This window comes from Tupaia chinensis, unplaced genomic scaffold (genome assembly GCF_000334495.1).
Source record: "Tupaia chinensis unplaced genomic scaffold, TupChi_1.0 Scaffold000037_21, whole genome shotgun sequence".
NCBI lineage: Eukaryota > Metazoa > Chordata > Mammalia > Scandentia > Tupaiidae > Tupaia > Tupaia belangeri.
In genome coordinates this window covers 1646972-1672847 of record NW_006159480.1, presented here as the reverse complement: position 1 = coordinate 1672847, position 25876 = coordinate 1646972, and the positions used below count along the sequence as shown (strand labels likewise).

At 35.4% G+C, this 25876-nt stretch overlaps 1 pseudogene; it reads left to right on the top strand.

Moving 5' to 3' along the window:
• LOC102502574 (vomeronasal type-2 receptor 26-like) overlaps positions 1–25876 on the top strand; it is a 65814-nt pseudogene that overhangs the window by 20914 nt on the left and 19024 nt on the right.

Here is a 25876-nt window from a genome sequence, read left to right as displayed (position 1 = left end):
CTACTTTATTCTTTTTAAAAAAATTTCTAGATGTTTTTGCCTTAGGGTGCAAGTGCTTACAGGAAAAAGAGACAGAGACAGTAAGAGGAAAAGTGGAAAATTGCTCTCCAGGGTGGATGGCCTTCCACAGTCCCTTCTCCTCCATTCTCCTGAGATCTTAAACATGCACACATGCGTGTTCAGCATGATTTTCAAACCTAGGACCTGGGACTCAAACCATGATCAATCATATGGGAGTCCAACAATATAACTACTATGCCAACTGCTGGTTCCTGTATGTTATTCTATAATTTTAGGTTTTACATCTGTCTGTAATTGTTGAGTCAATATTTACATATTCTTAAGTTACAAATCAAAGTATATTTTATTAATTTACTTTATTCATAATGTGCTTATCAGAGACATGCATGGAGAAAAACAGAAAAAGAGACAGCACTCCCAGTGGGGCATGGTTATGTAACAACTTTTTTCCTCTATTTCTCTATTCTATGAATATCTTAGACATTCACTCAGAAAAGCCTGGCCTAATTTTCAAGCTGTGGGGCTGGGACTGTAATTGTGACTGGCCATGTAGAGTCAAGCTTCCAATGTATAGAGTTTAAACATTGCCCTGTGAACTGGCCCATTAGCTTAGTTTTTAACATATGGATTAGCAGTTATTGTAAATAATTCTTTTTGTTCTGTTCATAAATTATATATATATGTATATATATATACATATTTATATACATATCACCATACATTGTTACACTGTACAGCATGATTTTTACCAGCAAGAATGCAATGCGTATCAGTCAAGACAAAGGCATTACCATAAACATTACCATCAGCAAATAACTTTACATTTGTGTGTCAATTAAGGGTATTGTTTACTTTTTTCCCAGCTACCCTCACTTCCCTATTCCTCATCCCCTATTACCCCTTCTTTACTATCTCTAATATCTACAGTTGCCCTCCCTGCTATGATACCTTCTAACCTTTTGATTTCTGCTATACGATGCCATATTTGGTATATATTCAATGGGGCTATACAAAGTATGTCTTTCATAGTCTGGTTTGCTTCACTTAGCATTAAGTCTTTTATATTCGTCCACTTTGTGTCAAAATCAGGGTCTCACTTTTTTTTTTTTTTAATGACTGAACAGTATTCCCTAGAGTACATATGCTACATTTTTTCAATCCAATCATCTATATTTGGACATTTGGGTTGACTCCATATTCTAGAAATGTAAATAATGTAAATTTCATCCTAGAAATGTAAATAATGTAAATAATGCTACAAAAAATGTGGATGTGCAAATGTTTTTTCTGACTGAAGGTTTTCCTATCCTTTATGTAAATACCTAAGAGTGGAATTACTGGCTGATATAGTATTTCTATTTGTAGATTTCTGAGGACTCACCGTATTATTCTCCACAGTGATTGTACTAATTTACATTCCCACCAACAGTGTACGAGAGTTCACTTTTCATCACAGCCCCACCAACACTCATCATTATTTATTTTTTCTATTTTAGCCATTCTCACTGGGGTTAGGTGGTATTCCTGTTTACTCTGGTTACCAGTTCCTTATCTGAGTTATAATTTGCAAATATATTCTCCTACTGTAAGGGATGTCTCCTCACTCTAGTTATTGTATGTTTTGCTCTGCAGAAGCTTCTCAGCATAATGTAGTCCCATTTGTCTAATTTTAGAACTATTGGTCGTGATTTAGGAGCCATTCTCACTGGGGTTAGGTGGTATTCCTGTTTACTCTGGTTACCAGTTCCTTATCTGAGTTATAATTTGCAAATATATTCTCCTACTGTAAGGGATGTCTCCTCACTCTAGTTATTGTATGTTTTGCTCTGCAGAAGCTTCTCAGCATAATGTAGTCCCATTTGTCTAATTTTAGAACTATTGGTCGTGATTTAGGGACCTTCCTTAAAAGATATTTGATTAATTTTATTTATTATTGTTATTATTATTATTATTATTATTTAAATTTGCTACAATGCATGTGCATTTATCAGATCAGGAAAGTGAGAAAGCAAGCTGCCAGGTCTGGGACTTGAACCGTGGTCAGCCATATGGGAGTCCAACATCTTAACCACCATGCTACCTGCAGGCTCCTTGGGGTTCTTCTTTAAGAAGTATTTGCCTACTCCAAGGTATTCAAGAATTTTTTTCTTTGTTTTCCCTCAGTAGTTTTATGTGTTATGTTAAAACCTTAATCTCTTTTGAGTTGAATTTTTTAGTGGTGAGAGATAGGCGTCCAGCTTTATTCTTCTCCAAGTGGATATCCAGTTTAGTGAAGGGACTATTTACTGAAGAGTTTTTCTTTTCCCACTTGATTGTCTCATGCTCTTTGTTAATGATCAGTTGACTGTATGTTTTGGGATTATTTGGGGGTTCTAAATTCTGTTCCATTGTTCTACCTGCCTGTTTTTTCACTAACATCATGCTTTTTCATTAAAGTTTTCTAATATGCTTTGAGGTCAGGAAGTGAGATGCCTCCTACTTTATTCTCCTTGCAGAGTTTTGCTTTTGCTATATGAGGCTTCTTAGGCTACCAGGACCTTTTATGATTTTTTTTTCTATTTCTATGAGGGATATCTCTGGTAATATCTCTGGTAGTTTGTAATTGCATTGAATTTGTAGATTAATTTGGATAACATTGCCATCTTGATTATATTAATTATTCCAATCCAGGAACATGGGATGTTGTTCCACATTTTTATTATTTTTAATTTCTTTTCCAGCTGTTTTATACTGTTCCTTGTGGAGGTCTTTGATTTCTTTGGTTAGGCTTATTCCTAGATATCTTAAACTTTTAGCTATTATAAAGGACTTGTTTTCTTCAATTCTATCTCAGTTTGTTCATTGTTAGTGCATATAAATGCTATTGATGTCTATATGTTGATTTAGTATCCTACCAGTTTACTGTATCACTTCTAGGAGGTCATTTGTAGATTAGTTTGGATTTTATATGTATAGAGTCATATCATCTGCAAATCGAGATAATTTTACTTCTTTTTCTATTTAAATGTATTTTATTTGACACTCTCACCTGATTTCATTGACTGGAGCTTTAATTATTGTGTGGAATAGGAAAAAGTGGGCAGCCTAGTCTTATTACAGTTTTCAGATTCTCCATATTCAGTTTGATGTTAGTTAGGGGTTCTTCATTTATAGCTTTTATTGTGTTCAGAAATGTCCCTTCTATGTCAGTTAGGCTGAAAGTCTTAATCATAAAGGGACATTGGATTCTATCAAATTCTTTTATTGATATGATTATATACATATTTTAGAGAGATTTTGCTATACACCACATGCACTCAATGAAGAAACAGGAGAGAGAGACAGAGAGACAGAAAATAAATCTTTATGATTTCTTTTTACCTGGCATTTTTTGGTTGTTGTTTTCCAATTCTCTGAGGCATGATGTTAGATTGTCTATTTGCCATGTTTTCTGAGGCATGATGTTAGGTTGTCTATTTGCCACGTTTTCTGAGGCATTATGTTAGGTTGTCTATTTGCCACGTTTTGTATATTTTTCTTATGAGCACCAATTGCTATAAATTTTCCTCTTATGACTACATTTGTGGTGTCCCATAGATTATGGAAATTTGTGTACTCATTATCATTTGTGTCCGTAATTTGTTTTTTTAATTTCAGACTTACTCAGTAGTTAAAAAGTCATTCAGAAGTAGGTTGTTTAATTTCCACGTGTTTTTGTATTTTTGAGGTTATTACTTGAAATTAATATTAAGTTTAATTGAGACCAGCAATTGGATTAATGGCTATGTTGCTGAACTTCCATGTAGTCAACCACTGTTAAAGTCCTGGACCCAGTGGCTTAAACTGACGTTGGGCATGTGTGCATGTGTGTCCAAGATCCCAAGAGGAGAATAAAGGAGAAGGGATTTTGGTATGGCCATCTGCCCAAGGGGGTGATTTCTCACTTTCTGTCTCTCTATTTCTGTCTTTCTGGTGAGTGCATGTGCCCTATAACAAAAATTTCTCAAAAAACTAAGTTTAATTCCATCATGGTCAGAGAAGTTGCTGGATATAGTATCTATACCTTTGAATTTGTAAAGGTTTGATTTGTATCCTATCATATGGTTAATATTTGAAAAGGTCTCTTGCCAGGGTGTGAAAAATACATACTTTGTGGCCTTAGGGTGGAAAGTTCTATAGATGTCTGTCAAGCCTATTTAATTTATAGTATCATTTAGGTCTTATATCTCTGCCTACTTTTTGTCTATAAGATCTGTCTAAAGGAAATAATAGGGTATTGAGATCTCCAACAATTATAGTGTTGCAGTCTATCTCTCCTTTTAGCTCCAGCAGTCTTTCCTTCGTTCATTTAGATGTTCCTGAATTGGGTGCATAGATATTTATAAGTGTTAGGTCTTCTTGATTAATTAATTCATTTAATACTATATAATACTCTTCAGTGGGAGTCCAGCACTCTTATCTACCATGCCACCTGCTGGCCCCAATCATGTGTAATTTGTAACAAATTAAAAAAATAATAATGATAACTAAAATTAAATAAATAATTATTTTTAAAAATAGAATTTAGTAACAGAATGATTCAAGATATAAATAATATGTTTTCTTTTTTTTGGAGAGGGTTTCTGGTTTTGTTTTGTTTTGTTTTGTTTTGTTTTAATCCATTCAGCCAGTCTGTGTCTCTTGATTAGAGAATTTAATCTAGTAACATTCAACTTCATTATTGATATCTCTGGACATGTTCCTATCATTAAGTAAGCCCTTTTCTTGGTTGTTTTTTGTTCTCTTATAATTGTCCACCTGACATTTTAGTTTTTCTGATAGAGCACTCCCTCTTGAAAACTTGGTCTGGAATGGGTAAATTCTTTCATCTTTTGTTTATCTGAGAATGTTTTTTTTAACCTATTTTTCCCATATAAAGTATAATCTTGCCAGGTACAGTATTCTTGGTTGAAAATATTGTTCATTTACACTTAGACTGTATATATTTCTTCATTATTTCCTTACTTGCATTCTTTTTTTTAATTCTTTTTTTTTTGAGAGGTTTTTGATATATGGCACGTGTGCTCGCCAGACAGACAGAGAGAGACAAAGAGACAGAAAGTGAGAAATCACCCCCCAGGGGGGATGGCCACGTCGCAATCCCATCTCCTCCATTCTCCTCTCGGAATATTGGGCACACACGCACACGCGCCTGGCATGAGTTTTAAGCCACCAGGTCTGGTACACGAACCACAGTCGACTACATGAGAGTCCAGCGACATAGCCATTATGCTAACTGCTGGTCCCCTTACTTGCATTATTCTGACAAGAGGTCTAATGTTAGCCAGACAGGATAACCTTTGTAAGTAACTTGATGTTTTCTTCTTGCCAATTTTAGTGTTTTGTCTTTATCTGTGATTTTGGCCAGTATGTCTCTGATGTGCTTTGGAGAGGATCTTATTGGGTTGATTCTATTTGGTGTCCTATGTATTTCTTGGGTATGGATATTTGAATGCCTCTTTAGGTTTGGAAAGTTTTCTTCCAGAATGTCATGGAATATATTATCACTGCCCTTATTATTTTCTTCCTCTTCTGGGATACCAATTATCTGGATGTTTGGGCACTTCATGGTATCTAGTATTTCTCATATATTATCCTTATTTTTCTTGGTTGTCTTCTCAGTGTTTTGAAAAACTTTTCTAGCTCAGAAAAATGTAAAAAAAAGTTCTTTTTTACATTCAAGATTTGATCTACTGCATGATCTAATCTACTCTTTTATTTTTGTAAGAGGTTTTTGTTATGGGGAGCATGTGCTCACCAGAAAGACAGAGAGAGATACAGAGAGACAGAAAGTAAGAAATCACCCCCCAGGGGGGATGGTCACACCGCAATCCCTTCTCCTCTGTTCTCCTCTTGGGATCTTGGGCAAACATGCACACACATCCAGTGTGAGTTTAAGTCACCGGGTCTAGGACTTGAACTGTGTTCGACTACATGGGAGTCCAGTGCCATAGCCATTACACCAGCTGCTGGTCCCAATCTAACCTACTCTTAATACTTTTGAAGGAGGTTTTAATTTTCTGTATCACATTCTTCATCTCTAATAATTCAATATGAATCTTTTTTATGGTGTATATTTCTTCTTTCAAATTGTGGAAACACTTCTTCATCTCCTGGAGCTCATTGTCTCTTTTGCATCTCATTAAGTTTGTCACTACAAATATTCTAAATTTCTTATCTGACATTTCCATGACCTCTATTGAAATGTCTGTGGGAGATGAGGAACTGCTGTTTTCTCTTGGGGGAGAGACATTTTGCTGGTTGCACATATTTTTTGTGCCTCCGAGATGGTTCCCTGTCATCTGATTATACATTCCTTCCTAATTTATTGAAGGTATCACTGAACATACAAACGTGTGTAGGAATAAGAAATTGGCACTCTCTCTTATTTTCTGCCCTATGCTCAAAAGCACCCTGCACTGTTGTTATTGGTTCAGGGTGACCAAAAGTCCTCATTTCTAGAGAACAGGTTCCCCTGAAAGTGAACTGCTGAGCTTCAACCTAGTAACAAAGAGATCAAGTCCAAAGGTGAGCAGAGAGGGTGAGCCATGGGTTCCAGCTATTAGTCCTCCAGCTGCAGGTAGCCTGCCATATGGCAAGGCCCTTTGCTGGAACAGTTTTCTGGATGGGAAAGGGAAGGATGCAAGTTCTTCTCAAATTTCCAAGAAACAAACCTGAGAGTCAAAATGTAAGTGGAGGAAGGGATGAGCCATGGTTCCCTGACATTAGCACTCCAGGAGCAAGTAGCTTGCCATCCAAAAAGGCCCTTTGCTGGAACAGGTGTCTGAATAGGCATTGTTATTAAATTTTTTTTTATGATTTGGTTTAGGTCAAACACTTTGTGTTCAAGGTCATGAATTCTTTCTTCTGCATGATTAAATCTTCTATTAATACTTTCTAGTGATACTTTAATTTATTATATTTCCAGAGGTTTTGTCTATTTCTTATTTTGGTTTTCTCTCTTTTATGTGATTCCTCTTTCATGTCCTGGAATGATTTTATCATTCTGAGAAGTGTCTGTATTCTCTTCCATCTCATTGAGGTTTGTCACTATGAACGTTCAAAATTCTTTTTCTGACATTTTTGTGAATTCCTTTGTGCTGTCCATTGCTGGTGAGGAGGTACTGTGCTCACCTGGGGGAAAGTTTCCACCTAGTTTTCTCGATCTGCACTGGTTTTTGGTCATCTGATGAAGAATTTATTTTATTTTATTTATTGTAATAGAACCTGTAGTATTGAAAGAGAACATGTTTCCCTTAGTTCCCAGGTGTGTTATTTCTAGAGTCCAGTGCGTCAACCACTGCACCTCTTGCTGGCCCCAAAACACTGTTTAAAGAATTATCTGAACACATCCCAGGATTATGTTGGAACTTGCAGAATTTTATCGGGAAGGATCTGAAGTTGTTTCTTCCAAATCAGAGCTGATTATACACGTTACTTCAGGTAACTGGTTCTACTATAAAAATTCTAGCTCTTGGTGAGGTAGGAACAAGTTAAGGAGATATAACTTAGTGAAGAGGATTGAGTCACATGTTGCACACAGCACAATAGACAGTTTGGAGTGCAACAAATTTCAAATAATCTGGGAAGGTGAGGGTGCACTCACCAAAAGAGACTTGATGGGATCAGGCCCAAGTTTCCTAGTGGACATTTTCACCCCAGACAGTGGGGAGTGTTGGATTGATGGAGTACTGCCAGTTCCAAAGAAAATGCCAAGAGATAAGAGTGCACCGATGAGAAGAGGCCTACCAAAACCAGTCCCAAGTATTCCACTGGGGGTGGGGTGGTGTTCAGCTCAGGCAGCATGGGGGCACTGAGTAAGTGTTGTGCTGCAAGTTCCAAGGTCCCCAAGGAGGTGTGGGTGTACTTATCAGAAGAAGCCTGCCAAAGGCCATGCCCCAAGTGTCCAAGTAGGTGAGTTGAGCCCAGGAATTAGGCAACATCAGGCAGATACAATTCTGCAGGTTCCAACATAATCCTAAAATGTGTTCAGATAATTCTTATAAACAACTTTTTGAGGCCAGCAGGTGGTGTAGTGGTGAGGCACTGGACTCTCACATGGTTGACTGAGGTTTGAGTCCCAAATCTGGTGGCTTGAAACATGTGCATGCCTAAAAATCCAAGAAGAGAATAGAGAAGAAGGGACTGCAGGATGGTCATCCCACCTGGGAGATGATTTCTCACTTTCTATCTCTCTTTTTCTTTCTACCTTTCTGGTGAGCACATGTGCCCTACAGAAAAAAAAAATCTCTAAAAATAAGCAAACAAAAACAGTGTTTTATTGCTCCTCTAATTTTGTCTTTTACATTCATTAATATGTCTTTCTGGTTTATTTCTAAACATTTTATCTCATTCCACTGATTTATTTGTCTATCTTCATAGAAAATAACGCTGTCAGGATTACTCTAGATTTATAAAATTTGAAATAAAATTTGTGAGGGAGTTCTCCATGTTATTCTATGATCCAAATTTTATAATGTACACTTTATACCATAAAGCTTAGTAAAGAACATTAGTAAAGCAATCTATATCTGACACTTTAAGGTGCATAGTCAATATTCTAACAATTCTAACTTAAATGCTTATGTTTTACTCACCTTTTTGATAATAATTTTGCAAGGTCAAAGAACTTAAAATGTGATAGGTTTAAACGTTTTCAAAATAAAAATAAACTAGTCAACTTAAAGCTGATATTTAGTGTTATAGTAACACCTTGGAGAAAAAATTCCTCATTAAAAAGAAATATAAACAATGAATGAAAAAAATGTTTAAAGATAAAAAAATGTTAATCATCACTTGTGTCATATGACAGTTAAAACAAATAAAACTAGGCATAGAACAACTTTCAATAGCATAGATAATGTACAGGATCTAGTTAGTTCACACCAAATAAATTCTTATATGAATAAAAAAATCTTTCTAGCACCAATTGTTTAAAAGTTTTTTGTTTTTTTTTTTTCTCCCCACTGAGTAGACTTCTGGCCTTTGTCAAGAATTAGCTGTATGTTTTGGGATTTACTTAGGTATTCTCTATTCTGTTCTATTGGTCTATATGTCTGTTTGTTCACGAGTACCATATTGTTCTGATTATCACAGCTTTTTATATTCACTGCTGAAAAATAAAACTGGATCCCCATTTCTTGCCACTAACAAAAATCAACTCAAAATGGATTCAAGATCTAAACATAAAGCTCAAACTATAAAACTACTGATTGAAAACACAAAAGAAATTCTTGGAGACATTAAAGTAGGTAAAGATTTTAAAATTAAGGTCTCCAAAGAATAAATACATCAGGCTAAATAGCTTCTTCACAGCAAAAGTAACAATAATTACAACAAAGATGGGAACCAGCAGTAAGCATAATGGCTATGTCACTGGACTCCCACGTAGTCGACCACAGTTCACGTCCCGGATCAGGTGGCTTAAAACTCACACCGGGCGCCTGTGTGTGCATGCCCAAGATCCCGAGAGGAGAATGGAAGAGAAGGGATTGCGGCGTGACCATCCCCCCTGGGGGGTGATTTCTCGCTTTCTCTCTCTATGTCTCTCTCTGTCTGTCTGGCAAGTGCACACGCCCTATAGCAAAAACCTCTCAAAAAGTAATAATAATTACAACAAAGAGACAACCATGAGAATGAGAATATATATTTGCAAACTATGCCTCAAATAAGGAATTGGTAACCAGTATATACAGGAAAATGAAGCACCTAGCCACCCAAAAAGTAAACAATTCAATTTTAAAATGGGCTAATGAGGGGAATAGACAACTCTCTAAGCAAGACATATAATTGGTCAAAATCATATGAAAAGATGCTCACCTTCTTATCATAAGGGAGATGCAAATCAAAACCATAATGAGTTACCACTTAACCACTTAACTGGTTAAGATGAAAGATACTGAGAATGATAGAGGTCGAAGGGTCTGTGTTGAAAAGGGAACACTTCTACGCTTTTGGTGGAAATGTAAATTAATACAGCCACTATGAAAATCAATGGGAGAGTTCTCAAAACTCTACAAATAGAACTACCATACAACTCAGCAATTCCACTCCAGAGTATCTACTCAAAGAATAGGAAAACACACTGTTGCAAAAGCACTTCCACATTCATATTCATTGCAGCATTACTTCCAGTTACTGAGACTTTGAATAAGCCCAAGAATAGAGGGATGGATTAAAAAAATGTGGTCCATATACACTATGGAATACAACTGAATCATAAAGAACACTGAGTTCCTGATGTTTGTTATTAAGTGGATGAATATGAATGATTTAATGCTGAGCGAAGCAAGTCAGACAGGCACTTTATGTCCCACTTAATATATAAATTATACCAAATGTCTGCAAAAAACTGAAAGTTGGAAGGTGTAATAGTGGGAAGGGCAACCAAAGATATTAGAAATAGTGTATTAGGAGGTGGGGAACAGGGACGGAGAGAAGGGATCAGAGATAAAACATTTAACAGAAACAAAAATGAAAAGTTATCTATTGATGATAAAGTATATTGTAATATCTATTATTGACTAACATACACTGTATTCACACTGGGAAAAGTAATTTTCTATGTTGTAATTATGTACAGTTATTAAATATACATGTAAAATCATTTATAAACTTCCTATGTAAGATATGTGAATAAGTGATAGGATATGATTATTTCTTTAGGCAACAGAAAAAAGTTATTATTACTATTATCATTATTATTATTATTATTATTATTAGTTGGTTATAGGGCATGTGTGCTTGTCAGAGAGAAATACTGATATAGAAATAGAAAATGAGAACTCCCTTCTGGGGGGGATGGCCATGCCACAATCTCCTCTACATTCTCTCAGGGTTTTAGGCGAGGGTACATATGCACCCACCCTGTTTTCAAGCTACTGGATTGACGTCTTGAATCATGCAATCAGTTATGTGGGATCGAATGGCTTAGGCTCCACAGTTACTGCTGGTCCTAAGTTTCAAAATTAAGAATATACTGTTAATATTATTTCATTATATTTTTATAGCATGGTAAGAAATGTTTTATTTTTATTTAATTATGTAATTGATTTCTTTATTTACTTTAACCCTTAAAATATTTATAGGAAATATGTCAAAGATATTTTCAATGGGTTAATAAGATTGAGTTCAGCTCTGAATGCAAAAAAGACAAGTGGGAATCTATACCCAAGGAATAAGTAAAAAATAAGTGGGTAGAATTTACTAAGAAATAACTTTGGAGGTAATGGATATTCTGGCCTAATATAGCCATGGTAATTATATAGAAGTGTTCTGATAGGCTTAGAAGAAGTTTCAGAATGCTGATTAATTTTTTCTCAAGCAAATAATATCTGTCAGTACAGAAAAAAAATTAGAAAGATTTTTGCTATAGGGTGTGTGCTTTCACCACAGAGTAAAAGTGAGTTGGAGATACAGCAAGACATCACCCCCAGGCAGTATGGCCACACCACAATCCCTTCTCCTCCATTTTCCTCTTGGGCCTTGGGGCACAGAAGCACATGCATCCACCGTAAATTTTAAATGATCAGGACTAGGACTCGAACTGTGGCCAACTACATTGGAGTCCAGAGACATAACCATTACATCATCTGCTGGTCCCCAGACAGATTTTTTTTTTTTTGAGAGGTGTTTGCAATAGGGTGTGTGTGCTTGCCAGAAAGACAGAGAATCAGAGAGACAGAAAGCGAGAAATCACCCCCTGGGGATGGCCACACCAAAATCCCTTCTGCTCCACTCTCCTCTCAGGACCCTGGGCATCCACGCACACGCTCCCAGTGTGAGTTTAAGCCACCAGGTCTGGGACGCAAACCATGGTCCACTACATGGGACTCCAACGACATAGCCATTATGCTAACTGCTGGTCCCCAGACAGAATTTTTTAGCAAAATGGAAAACAGATTTTTATTCAAAATCAAACACAAAATGATTTAAAAACTGTTCTGAAATATTATATAAGCATTTATTTTAAAAGTATAAACAATAAAACTTTACATTATAAAGAAAGACTCAATAAAATGCAAGAATCAATGTCAAGAAAGTCGAGAGCTGATGGGATAACAATCTCTAGTCTATAATAATTTGTTAATAAATTTGAATTTTTGAATGTTAAGTAAAGCTTTAAATAATAGAAATTAAGAGAAGGCATGAATAATTTTTAAAGAAAAAAATAAATGCAGAACAAAACAGTGATTCAATATTAAACACAAAATTGAGCTATTTAAAAAAAAATAGGTAAGGTGAGAAAGAAAGCCACCAGGTCTGGGACTTGAACTGTGGTTGGCCAGGTGGGAGTGTCCAGTACCTTAATCAAGACTCCATCTGCTGGTACCCCGACATGAATAATTTTTAAAGAAAAAAATAAATGCAGAACAAAACAGTGATTCAATATTAAACACAAAATTGAGCTATTTAAAAAAAAATACAACACATTTTTAGCTAATATATAAAAAGCAGATAACTTTCAAGTGTGAAATAAGAAGATACAGAGAGAAATAACCTGCAAAGGGAAAATAATTTTAAAATTGAGTAAAAAGCTTTTTATAGTCAATCAATAACTAGAAGATCTAAATGAAATATTTATTTATTATTTTTTTTTCTTTTTTGGGGGGAGAGGTTTATGCTATAGGGCACGTGTGCTCCCCAGACAGACAGAGAGAGACAGAGAGACAGAAAGCAAGAAATCACCCCTCAAGGGGGATGGCCACACCGCAATCCCTTCTACTCCATTCTCCTCTTGGGATCTTGGGCACGCACACACAGGTGCCCGGCGTGAGTTCAAGCCACCAGGTCCAGAACTCGAACTGCGGTCGACTACATGGGAGTCCAGCAACATAGCCATTACACTAACTGCTGGTCCCTGAAATATTTATTTTTCAAGAAAAAAAAATATATTTAGGGGGAGATTTTTGCTGTAGGGTGTGTATGCTCACCAGAGAGACAGAAAGCGAGAAATCACCACCCAAGGAGGAGGGCCAAGCCATAATCCCTTCTCCTCCAGTCTCCTATTAGGATTTTGGATACACATGCACATGCACCTGGCATGAGTTTATGCTGCCAAGTCTGGGACTCAAACCATGGCTGACTACTCAAACCATGGCAGTCCTGTGACCTATTATTTTGTCCACGGGTCTCAGAAAAAATGTTAGTGTTAAAAAACACTTTCAGGGAAAGAAAAAATATTTAACACAAAATGTAAAAGTTATTCGTTGATGGTAATATATGTGCTAATACATCTGCCTTGATTGATATACGTTGTATTCATACTGGGAAAAACAATCTTGTACATTGTAAAGATGTACTCTGATTAAATTCAGTAATTAAAAAAAAACTACCTTATTTGTAAGACTTGATATAATAGTGCAGGAAAGCATATGGAAAGTCTGAAATGAATATATTTTAGAGCATAATTCTGCAAAATAATTGAAAAACTGGACATTCAGATGCTATCGAAGATAGCTCTGTTCCAGAGCACTGGGAAAGTATTTTCTAAATCTAAACAGAAAAAAGATGGCATTTGGGATACACCTCATTGTAGAAGGGCTTACAAAGGTGAGTGTAAGCATGGTGACTATAGCAAGTAATTGCACACCATGGTTTTTTGTTTGTTTGTTTGTTTTTAAAGTATTTGTCATAGGGCCCATATGCTCATGAGAAAGAGAAAATAAATCATCTTCCCATGGGGGAGGGCCACATCACAGTCCCTTCCCCTCTAGTCTCCTCTCAGGATTTTGGGCTTGCATGCATACATGCTTGGCACAATTTTCAAGCTGTTGGGTCCGGACAGAAGCTGCAATTGGCCATGTAGGAGTACAATACCTTAATCACTATACCACCTACAAACACTGTGTATTTCAATATTGCTATGAAAGTACATTACTTTGATTAATAAGCACTTTATTCATGCTGGGAAAAAAAAACATGTATAATATAAAGATGTAGAATGATTAAATATAAACTTAAAAAATGTTTCCCTCAAAAAAGTACATTTCTAATGTTCTCATTACAGAAAATAAGATAGTTGAGGTGATATACATGTAATATACCTTAGTTTAATTAATCTATGTAATATTTTTAAAATTCCAAAATATCCTGTATTTTATAAATATATAGTTATAATTTACTACATATGTAGGTTTTTTTTGCCTTAGGGCATATGCAGTTGCCAGAGAGAGAGAGACAGAGATAGTGAGAGGGAATGTGAAACATCACTCCCCTAGGGAGAATGGCCATGCTGTAATCCCTTCTCCTCCATTCTCCTCCCTGGATCTTGGACATGCACACACACAAGCCCAACTGAGAGTTAAGCCAGTGTATCTGGGATTCAAACTATGATCAGCCATGTGGGAGTCCAGCAATGTAACTATTTCTCCATCTGCTAGCCTCCATACATATGATTTTTAAATACATATTCCTGAACATAACACTTTTTTGTTGTCTTCATAAATTAATGATCCTCCCTTAAAATTAAACTTATTCAGGTGACAACATTATTACTTAATGAGATCTTATCCCACTCACAATGAACTCAAAACCTCCCTTAGTTGTTTAGATACAATTTACGTAAACAGAAGAAAAAGTCATTTCAAAGCTTTCCAGAACTCTGGAAACATTATATCCACAATCTCCATATACCAGTGCAAGAGCATCTCTGCATGGCAGCCAAAGTCCAACCTTGTGTGTTTCTTGGCTTAGCTAAGGAGTTTACCCTGAATCACGTGATTTGACCATATTTCCTAACGCTATTTATTTCCCCCTATTTAGGAGAAATTGGAAAAACTTTCAAAATGTGTTGGCCTTTCTCTTTGCCATTGAGGAGATCAACAAGAGCTCCCATTTGCTTCCCAACCTTTCCCTGGGTTATCATCTCTACAATGCACTTCCCAGTAACCAAAGGACCATGGAGAACACTCTGTTTTTGCTCTCTGGAATGAATCAGACTCTGCCTAACTACAACTGCCAGACACAGAAACAATTTGTTGCTATCATTGCAGAATACACACCCATATTTTCAGCCCAAATTGGAACCCTTTTGGAGCTCTACAAAAGCCCACAGGTGAGTGGTTGTCAGTTTTGGAAAATGATGTTTGTGTCTCTTCTAATACAATTCTCTCACATGTGAGCAAAGAAGGTATTCATACCACTTGAGAGATGAAAACAGACCAGAGGCAATTCTCTGGGTCATGAGATTATTAACAGTGCAAAAATAAGTCATTCACTGGAATCTGAGAGATTTGGCCCAGATTCCTGTTTGGGGACAATACCCACCACTGAAAACCCAAAGATGTGTGCTTATTAGAAAATACACACAGAACAGGGAACTACCCCAGCTTTTGATAGGGTGTTATCAAGGTACATTCAGAGGACAATGACAATTCGATATGAAGTTATAAATATCTTGAAATCTGATTATCATTTGGGACAAATATAAAAGAATATCCCAGCACTGCAAATCTACTGAATTGGCTATGACTCAGTTAATCTTTTGTACTTTACCAGCTCCCTCTGGTCTTCCTCACATCTATCCAGGTGAATCTCTTGAAATTACTTCCAGTTATTCTCCACATCACTGCTTTCCACCTCAGAGATTCTTTCCAGAGAAATTGCCTAACAAATTTCACAAGACAATATTGATAAACATATGTAGAATAATGTTACAGAATTATGTTCTTGAAAAATTGTATTTAAAAATTACCAGTGACAAAGTAGAAAGCCAATACATTTTAATAGCTTTTCCAATTCTTCCTACATGGGGGAACAGCATTAGAAAATATGGCCAAATCATATCATAGAGGGTCAATTACTTAACCATTGGACTCTCAAATGGCCAACCACATTTCAACTCCTGAATCTGGCTGTTTGCTTTCTAACTTTTCTTTTTCCCCTCTCTCTCTTTGTCTCTCTCTAGTGAGCACACATGCCCTTTAGCAAATAAAAATAAATAATAATACTACCAGAGAGGGAAGTGGTTGTATTTTTGAAAAACAATATAGGTAATCCTCTGATGATAAGTCCACATTGTAAAAAGATCAGTACAATAAATGTTTGTTTTCCCCCACAGGAATTTTCATTTACTATTAAGTGATAGAGAATGGCCTGAACCACAAAGCTAGTCATGTGGAATCTAGAACCTTTACCTCCACACTTCTTTAAAAAATACGAGTGGCCACAATTCACTCTAGTAAATATAGAAAAAAGTATCAGGCCCAGAATGTTCCATGGAGAGTTCTATCAACCATTAAATAATCCCGATGTTGCTTAATCAATTACAGAGTTAGAAAAAGCCCCTCCCCCAAAAAAGAAAAAAAATCTCAAATTAATTTTAAAAATTTATTTAATTTAATTTATTATTATTACTATTATATTTTAACTTGACTAGAAAGAGACAGAGAGAGAGAGACAAAGGGGAAACGAGAAAGAAAGCCATCAGGTCTGCGACTCAAACCATGGTCAGCCATGTGGGAGTTCAGTGCCTCAACCACCACACCACCTGATAGCTCCTCGAATTAACTTTATTAAGGGGAATGCGCTAGCCTTGATTCAAAAACCTGACACAGACTGTACCAAAAAGAAATTTATAAACCAATCTCGAATATCAATGCAAAAGTTTTAACACTATTTCAGTAAACAATCCAACAGCATTTTCAGAAGGTAACAAATCACGCCTAAGTTTGGCTTGTTATAGAAATGCAGGAATAATTTACTATTAGGCAGTCTATTAATAATTCTATTAAGAGAGTTAAACATTTATATGGCTATCTCCATCTTTGCAGAAAAGGCATTTGGTTGAAGTGAGCACTTGTTTTATATATATTCTGTAAGTAGAAACTTATTTAACAAATTTGATAACTTATTGACATTGGACCTTTGTACAAAAGTCAACAGCTTGTTGGAACAGAAAAGGCTTTCCAACTATATTCTGGACCAGTACATACACCCAGCTACTTAGTTACTTAACATATTGTTGGGAGGTTTAGCTAATGAAGTTAAACATAACAAAGGCATGAGAATTAGAAAGGAAGAGGTAAATTATTTGCAGAGCCTATATATCTGGGAAACCCAAAGTAATTTGCTAAAAAACTAAACAATGAAAGAACTTAGGGTAAAGTAAATACATTAGTCCATCAATAGCCTTCACCAGACACAAAAAAGTAGATCTCTTTTAGATGAAGTTCAGAACAGGCAAAGTTTATGGCTGGTTTCAGAAGTCAGCACCCTCTTCCAGTCACTACCTCTTTACTCAGAGGTGAGCACTATCATGATTCAAATCATCATCATTCTTAAATTTTTTTTTGTAAGCAAAACCATATTGTACATGTTGTTTTATAAGCAGCTTATTTATCTAAACAAAGACTTGTAGAGTGTACATGCAGAACTCTGTGATGATGGTAATATCCTGTTTTATGATCTAGGTGCTGGTTACATATGTGCACTTACTTCATAAATATTTATCAAGCTCTAAACTAAAGATTTGTGTATTATATACATATAACTAAAGTTCAATAAAAACATTTACTAAAAAAAGGCAGAGAAAGGACTTTACAAGTCACAGACATAGCAAAATCATCAACATTTTGTTGTTGTTGCACCATGTACGTAAGGTTTATGCCTCCTTCAGTAACCACCATAGAAGATGAAGGGTGTTTCAAATTGTATACTTCTTTTCTTCTTTGTCCTGGGAGTGATAAGATTAATCTGGGTTAGTCATATATGCTTTCCTAATTAGCAATGGTACTGAAAATTGTCTTCTAATGCCCAGAATGAGACAATGGAGTCATCTCCATAGCAGACTTTCTCTTCACTCAATCTTTCTCTCTGAGGTATTATCAGGTAGAGACTTAACCTCCCCTTGTGTAAGAGGGGCAATCCCAAAATACACTTAGGTCAGAATCAGGCTATTTCTTTTCTTATTCAGGTCACATATGGTCCTCTTGATCCCATCCTAAGTAATAAAGACCAGTTTTCATCAGTTTACCAGATGGCCACCAAGGAGAACTTTCTGGCCCATGGAATCATCTGGTTGTTGCTGAAGTTTGGCTGGACATGGGTGGCACTTTATGTATCTGATGATATCCAAGGAGAGCATTTTCTTCAGGATCTAAAGGCAGAGATGATAAAAACAGGTATCTGTGTGGTCTTTACAGAAAAGCTCCCTGCCACAACTGGTACTGAAACACCGCTAGATTACGATCGTATGGCTAGGATCAGGGTTTCATCTGCAAATGTGTACATAATATATGGAGATATAGGGAGTGTCTGGAACCTGGTATGGGCAAATAAATTCGATTTAATTTTGGGAAAAGTGTGGGTCATGAGAAATCTCCGGTCATCCCACTGGAGGGACATATTTTTTGTCATGAATCATATGCCATATCTTTTCCATGGAAGCCTCTTAATTTCAAATAAGAAAAGAAAGATTCCTGGCTTTGAACATTTTCTAAAGACACTCAACCCTTATCAACACCCACAAGATATTTTATTGACTGAACTGTGGACTGATGTTTTTCATTGTTCCCTTGCTGGATCACTATGTATCAAAATTGGACACTGCCCACCAAATTCTTCCTTAGAGTTTCTGCCATTTTATTTGGACTTGATGACTGTGTTTGACTCTAACATTTTTATCTATCATGCTGTGTATATGGTGGCCCAAGCCCTTCATAAGATTTTTTTGCAGAAAACAGAAATAGGATCTCCAGAAGGTGAAGATCAGATTATGCTTCTTCCTTGGCAGGTAAACATCCTCTACACTAGGACATGCATTTGACACCTGATAAGTTTGGAAGTATTTTATTAAGATACAGCATCATGGCCATATTTTCATTTCAGTATCAAAAGTGGGCCAGCTGGTGGCTTGGTGGTTAAAATTATTGGATACTAAATGGCTGAACTGTTCTGGACTCAGAACAGTCAAGTTCTGGACTGAGAGGTTTGAAAAGCACACCATGCACATGTCCAATTGTGCCCAAATTTCTCCCAAAAAAGGGAGAAATAGAGAACATACTGGGGTGCTAACATCACTTATGGGGAGGGTTACTCACTTTACCTGCCTCTGTCCTTCTGTCTTTCTCCAGCAAAGTGCACATGCCCTCTGTCAAAAAAAAAAAAAAAAAGATTAAGCAAAATAAAGAGTTGTGATTTTGTTTTACACACTAGATATAAGTATCTGTAATAGTTATATTTATTTAGAGAATTCTGTTATAGGAGACTCAGATTTAAAATATTTAATTATATCAGGAAAAACATCTTCTAATGTAGAATAAAGTATTGTAAGTTATCTAAGAAAAGAGTCAAGGTAAAGCATAGAAATATTTTTAAATTGTCAAATCTATACATGTTTTCTATAGATGTATCAAATGTCAATACACATTGACATAGTGACCATATCTGACTCCACCTATTTTATCTATAGTGATGATCTGGCCCAATCCCTGCATGTCTTATGAAAAGAACAAAAATGAGTTCCACATAATATTCTATAAGCCTTAGAAAAATTTTTAGACATTACTATACATACAACACATGTAAAAATCATGGAAGCAAAAACTGGTTAAGCTTTAAAATATGAAACCTTTTATTATGCATATAAGCTCAAAATATTCTGCCTGATTTACAAAAAATGTTGTACTTTAAATATATTTTAATCAAGACTTATGCATAAAATATCTTTATGCCCAATGGATACTAAAACTGAGTGGGAAAAAAAGATATTGCTGGGGCTGGTGGGTGGTGTAGTGGTTTAGAGTCACTGGACTCCCACATGGATGACTGCAGTTTGAGACATGGAACTGGTGGCTTGCTTTCTCACTTTCTCTCTCTCTCATTCTGTCTTTGCCTGGTCAAATGAAAATAAATAAATAAATGCATGAATAAAATAATTCTAAAAAAATGAGATTGCCTATCCTGTATATAGTTATTCCAGAAAGATCAAAGAAAAACCAGTAAAACAAAATTAATGGTACACATCAAAATGGGATGTTCATTGTGGAAATTATAAATATGTTTTTAGCTTTGATTTCACTATCACACACTGTATGCCTGCTTTGATAACAAATAATAAAATAGAGGAACAGCAGGTGGAATGTTTGTTAAGGAACTGGACACTCCCACATAGTTGACCATGGTTCAAGTCCCAGACCTGGTGGCTTGCTTTCTCTCTTTCTCTCTGTGTCTCTCTCTGATCAAATTAAAATAAGTAAACGAATAAATAAAATAATTATGTTTAAAAATAAAAGCAAAAAATATTTATGACAACAAAATGTAAATAATAAATGACTATAGAAAATATAAGCAGAAAAGAACAAATCCAAGAGTCCTAATTATTAAGTAAAATAAGGAAATTAATAACTGTACATAAAATATTAACCCCAGAAAGTTTTGTTTACCATCTAATTACTATTTGTGCTAACAATGATAACATCAGATTTGCATTTTGAGTTAATTTGAAGTTGACTCTTAGAAAAGCAGATCATTTATAAAAATGGACACCTAGATTTGACTACAGATTACTCATATTGCTTATATTATATTACTTATATTACTTATATTGGAAAAGTAAAAGACTTAACAGTTTTATAAACAATAAGAGTTAATGTTTCCACAGAATGTTATATACAAATATTTTTAAAGCTTTTTTAAAATTCAAGCATTTTAAGTTTATATTATGTCCTAAATCATTACTTTTTAATATCTGTCACATGAGAAACACACTCTTAATGAAATTTTAAGAAATTAACAAAAGAATTCATGTTTCCTTTTAAAAATCTTTTGGAGTATAATTTATGTACAAAATATTTCATATATTTAAGGTACATATGTATACATTTATCTTATTATCACAATGATCAAGAAACTAAACATATCCCTCCACATTATGCCCTTTTAAAAATAACATTGTGAAATTAAATTTAAAAATAATTTTAAAGGGACCAGTAGTTGGCATAATGACTATGTCACTGGACTCCCATGTAGTCAACCACGGTTCAAGTCCTGGACCTGGCAGTTTAACCTACACTGGGTGCATGTGTGCCCAAGATCCTGAGAGTAGAATGGAGGAGAAGGGATTGCAGCATGGCCATTCACCCTGGAGGGGTGATTTCTCACTTTCTGTCTCTCTGTCTCTCTCTGTCTTTCTGGCAAGCACATGTGCCCTATGGCAAAAACCTCTACAAAATTATAATAAATAAATAAAATACAATAACAACATTTCTGCCTCTGCTGCACTTTCTGGGTGCAACTTTATGGCTGTGAAGCTCCCCAGCCAGGGTTTCCCCCTTCCAGATCCCCATGCTAGTCAAGACAGAATCCTTGCAGGCATCTCCATGTTTGCCTCTGCTTCTTTTTCTGGGTTCAGCTTCATGGCTATGACACCCCCATTCCAGGGCTTTCCCTTCCAGACTCCAGTGCTATTCAGGTAGGCAAAGTCTCTATCTCTTTTCTATCTATTCTAACTTCTTTCTCTATGAAAAAACACCTTTCTGTCCCCTTGTGCTTTCTCCTGCTAATTTGTCTCTTCTTCCCTCACCTAGGACATCTCCATCTCTGCCTCTGCTAGGACACCATGTGGTTTTCCATTTATAACTCAATTTTATTTTCTATGTTTTTTTCTGCTTTTTTTCTCATCTTTTTGTTCTAGTTGTTTCCTTCTTTCTTTGCTTTTTTTTTCCTATTTCTGTTTCTACTTTCTTTTTCTTTTACCTTACTTTCTTATTTTACTGCTCACCCCATGCCCACTACTAAGAGAAGTCTAGGTGCGTAGTAGCTAAACATTTGAATATTGTGAGAATTAGAGAACTCTTTGCCTCTCACTGTGCAGGTTGTAAAAAGAATAAAACTACCCTTCATAAATTTAATTTCAAAACTCCTTTGGTGATTACCAAACTGGAGGACATAGTAGAAGGGAGAAAATAGCAGTGAATTACTTCACAGCAAAAGGAAACACATGAGCTCACAGTTACAGAATCTTTATCCAACAAATCTTTATAGCCAAAAGTGAGTATATTATCCAATGATGAAATATCAGAGAAGAGCCTCAAGGATGACAGTATCAAGTAACACATCTCCAGCAAGGGAACACTGTAACTGACTCCTAGTAGGGAAAAGGTAGAGCATATTACTGAAATGTCAGAAAAAGAATTCAGAATATTTATGGTAACAAAACTCTGTGAGATGCAGGACCAGCAGTTAGCGTAATGGCAATGTCGCTGGACTCCCATGTAGTTGACCGTGGTTCGCGTCCCAGACCCGGTGGCTTAAAACTCACGCTGGGCGTGTGTGCATACGTGCCCAAGATACCGAGAGGAGACTGGAGGAGAAGTGATTGCGGCGTGGCCATCTCCCCTGAGGGGTGATTTCTCGCTTTCTGTCTCTCTGTCTGTCTGGCGAGCGCACGTGCCCTATAGCAAAAACCTTTAAAAAAAAAGAGATGAGGAAGTACTTCCATGATATGGAAGAATAATTGGACACAATAAAAATAATCAAACAGAAATATTAGATAGAAAGACTGTAATAGTACTGGAAAACAAATTCTCCCTGAAAAGTATTAAAAGCAGGTTAGACCATGCAGAAGATCAAATCTCAGAAGTAGGAGACAAAATCAGTAATCTAGAAAAAAATACCAAAAATACTGAGAAAATACCCAAGAAAATGAGGATAATGTACAAGAAATCCTAGATACCAGGAAACACACAAACATCCAAATAATTGGTATCCCAGAAGATGAAAAAACTAAGTGAATTGATATTCTATTCCATAAAATACTGGAAGAAAACTTTATAAGTGTAGAGAAGAACTCAAACATTCAGACACAAAAAAATAAAAAAGAAACTCAAATAGAATAAATCCAAGAAGATACTCCCATGGAACATCGTAACCAGATTGACCAAAACCACAGACAAAAATACTAAGATTGGCAAGAGAGAAACATCAAGACACCTACAAAAGCTATCCACTGGGCTAGCACCAGACCTCTCATCAGATACAATGCAAGCAAGGAAAGAATGGAGAAATATATTCAAAGTGTTAAGTAAAAAAAAAAAATAATAAAAAAATTGAACCAAGAATACGATACCCAGGACTATTATCATTCATATGGAAAAAAAAAAAGATTAAAATGTTCTTAGATAAACGAAAACTGAAAGAATTTATTGACTCCAAAACAACACTTCAAGAAATTCTGAAAGAAGTACTATACCAAGAAAATTAAGGCAGGCAGCAATAAGAGAACAAAAAGACAACCAGGAATATGGTCAATCTAATAATAGGGACAAATCTGGAAATATCAATAATAGGGTTTAATGTTAATGGACTGATAGACACAGACTGACAGAATGGATTAAAAATCAGAAACCCTCTATCTGGTGCCTACAAGAAACCCATCTAATGGATAAATACATACATAGATTAAAAGCGAAGGGCTGAAATAGTTATTCCATGCAATGGAAACCAAAAGAGAGTGTGAGTCACTATAATGATTTTGGACAAAATAGGCTTTAAGACAAAAACCATAAGAAGAGACAAAGAAGTGCATTATATAGTAATAAATGTTATATCATCAAGAAAATAGAAAGCTTAAAAATATCTCTGCACCCAAATCAGAAACACCTAAACACATAAAAAAAGACTGGTAGATCTAAAAGTAAAGATAGATTGTAATACAGTAATAGGAGATCTCAACACCCCAATATCTTTGTTAGACAGGTCAATGAGACAAAAAATAATCAAAGAGATTCGGGACCTAAATGATATCATAAATCAGATGAACTGAACAGACATCTATAGAACTTTTCACCAAAATAAAACACAAAATATACCTTTTCTTCAACCTCACATGATACATTCTTAAAGATTTACTACACAATAGAGCACAAAACCAGCATTTTCAGATTCAGAGACATAGAAACTATAGCCAACATCTTCTCCGACAATGATGGATTGAAACTTGATATTAATCTAAGGAAAAATCCTCAAAAATACACAAATGCATGGAAACTATATAACCTACTTCTGAATGACTTCATGACTACTGAAGAGATTAAGTCTGAAATCAAAAGATTCATGGAAACAAATGATAATGAGGGCACAAGATTCCATAATCTGTGGGACACTACAAAAGCAGTCATAATAAGGAAGATCATAGCAATTAGTGAATATAAGAAAAAGGTAGAAAGGTGAAAAAAGGAAAACCAAACATCATGCCTCAGAAAACTGGATAAACAAACAAACAAAGCCAGAAGAGTAAAACTAATCAAGACTCAAGCAGAAATTACTGAAATAGAAAATATATAAACTATACAGAAAATAAAGTAAAGCAAAAGCTGCTTCTTTGAAAAGATAACAAGACTGAAACACCATTAGCTAGACTAATTAAAAAGGAGAGAGAAAGGAACCAGATAAATCAAATTGGTAATGAATCAGGCAATATTACAACAGACATAATTGAAATACAAAACATTATTAGACTACACTATGAGTGATTAAACATTATTAGACTACACTATGAGCGATTATACACCAACAATGAAGAAAACCTGGATGAGATGGACAAATTCCTAGATGTGTATAATCTACCAAAATTGACTAAGGGGCACATAGGAAGTCTGAGGAAACCCATAACAGCAATGGTATTGAATCAGTAATAAATAACCTCTCAATAAAGAAAAGTCCACGTCCCAATGACTTCACTGCTGAATTTTACCAAACTTTTAAAGAAGAGGCAACTACCATTCTTCTCAATTGTTCTAGAGGTAAAAAAGAAAGAACCCTTCTAAATATATTTTATGAATCCCCCGTCACCCTCATTCCCCAAACAGATAAGGGCATGACCAAAAAAAAGGGAAAGTACAAATCTATATCTCTGATAAATATATATGTAAAAGTTCTCAACAAGATAACTTGTTAACTGTATTCAGCAGCATATAAAAACCATTATTCATCACTACAGGAAGGCTTTATTCCAGGAATGCAAGGGTGGTTCAACGTATACAAGGCCATAAGTGTAATACACCCTATTAGCAGAAAAAAAAAAGATAAAAACCATATGATCATTTCCATCGATGTAGAAAAAGCATTTAAAGCATTTAACAATATACAACATTCCTTTACGATTAAGATTCTCAGTAAAATCAGCATAGAAGTATTATTGCTCAGCATAATAAAAGCCATCTATGAAAAACCTATAGCTAACATTACACTGAATGGGGAAAAGCTAAAAGTTTTCCTACTAAAAACTAGTACAGGACAAGGCTGTCCACTCTCTCCACTCCTATTCAATATAGTACTGGAAGTCCTAGCCAATGTGATCAGAAAACGGAATGAAACAAAAAGCATTCCAATAGGCAAAGAAGAGTTGAAATCAGCTATGCAGATGACATAATTATATCCATAGAAGACCCTATAGTATTCACCAAAAAACTTCTTGAATTAATAAATACAGACAGTAAACTGACAGGATACAAAATTAACTTACAAAAATCTATAACATGTCTATGTACAAACAAAAGCCAGAGACAGAACTGAAGAAAGTAATCCCATTTAATATAGCCACAAAAGCTATGTTACCTTGGAATAAAACTAATCAGGAAAGTAAAAGATCTCTTCGAGGAAACTTATGAAAATCTTAAAAAAGAAATAAAAAATGACAAAACAGTAAAAGGATAACCCATGTTACTGGATTGGCATAATTAAGATATAAAAAAAATGGCAATCTTATTCAAATTAAGCCACATATTTATTTTTATAATGTTTTTTATTTTTAAATTTTTTTGGAGAGTTTTTTTTTTTTTTGCTATAGGGTGCATGCACTCTCCAGACAGAGAGAGAGAGAGACAGAGAGACAGAA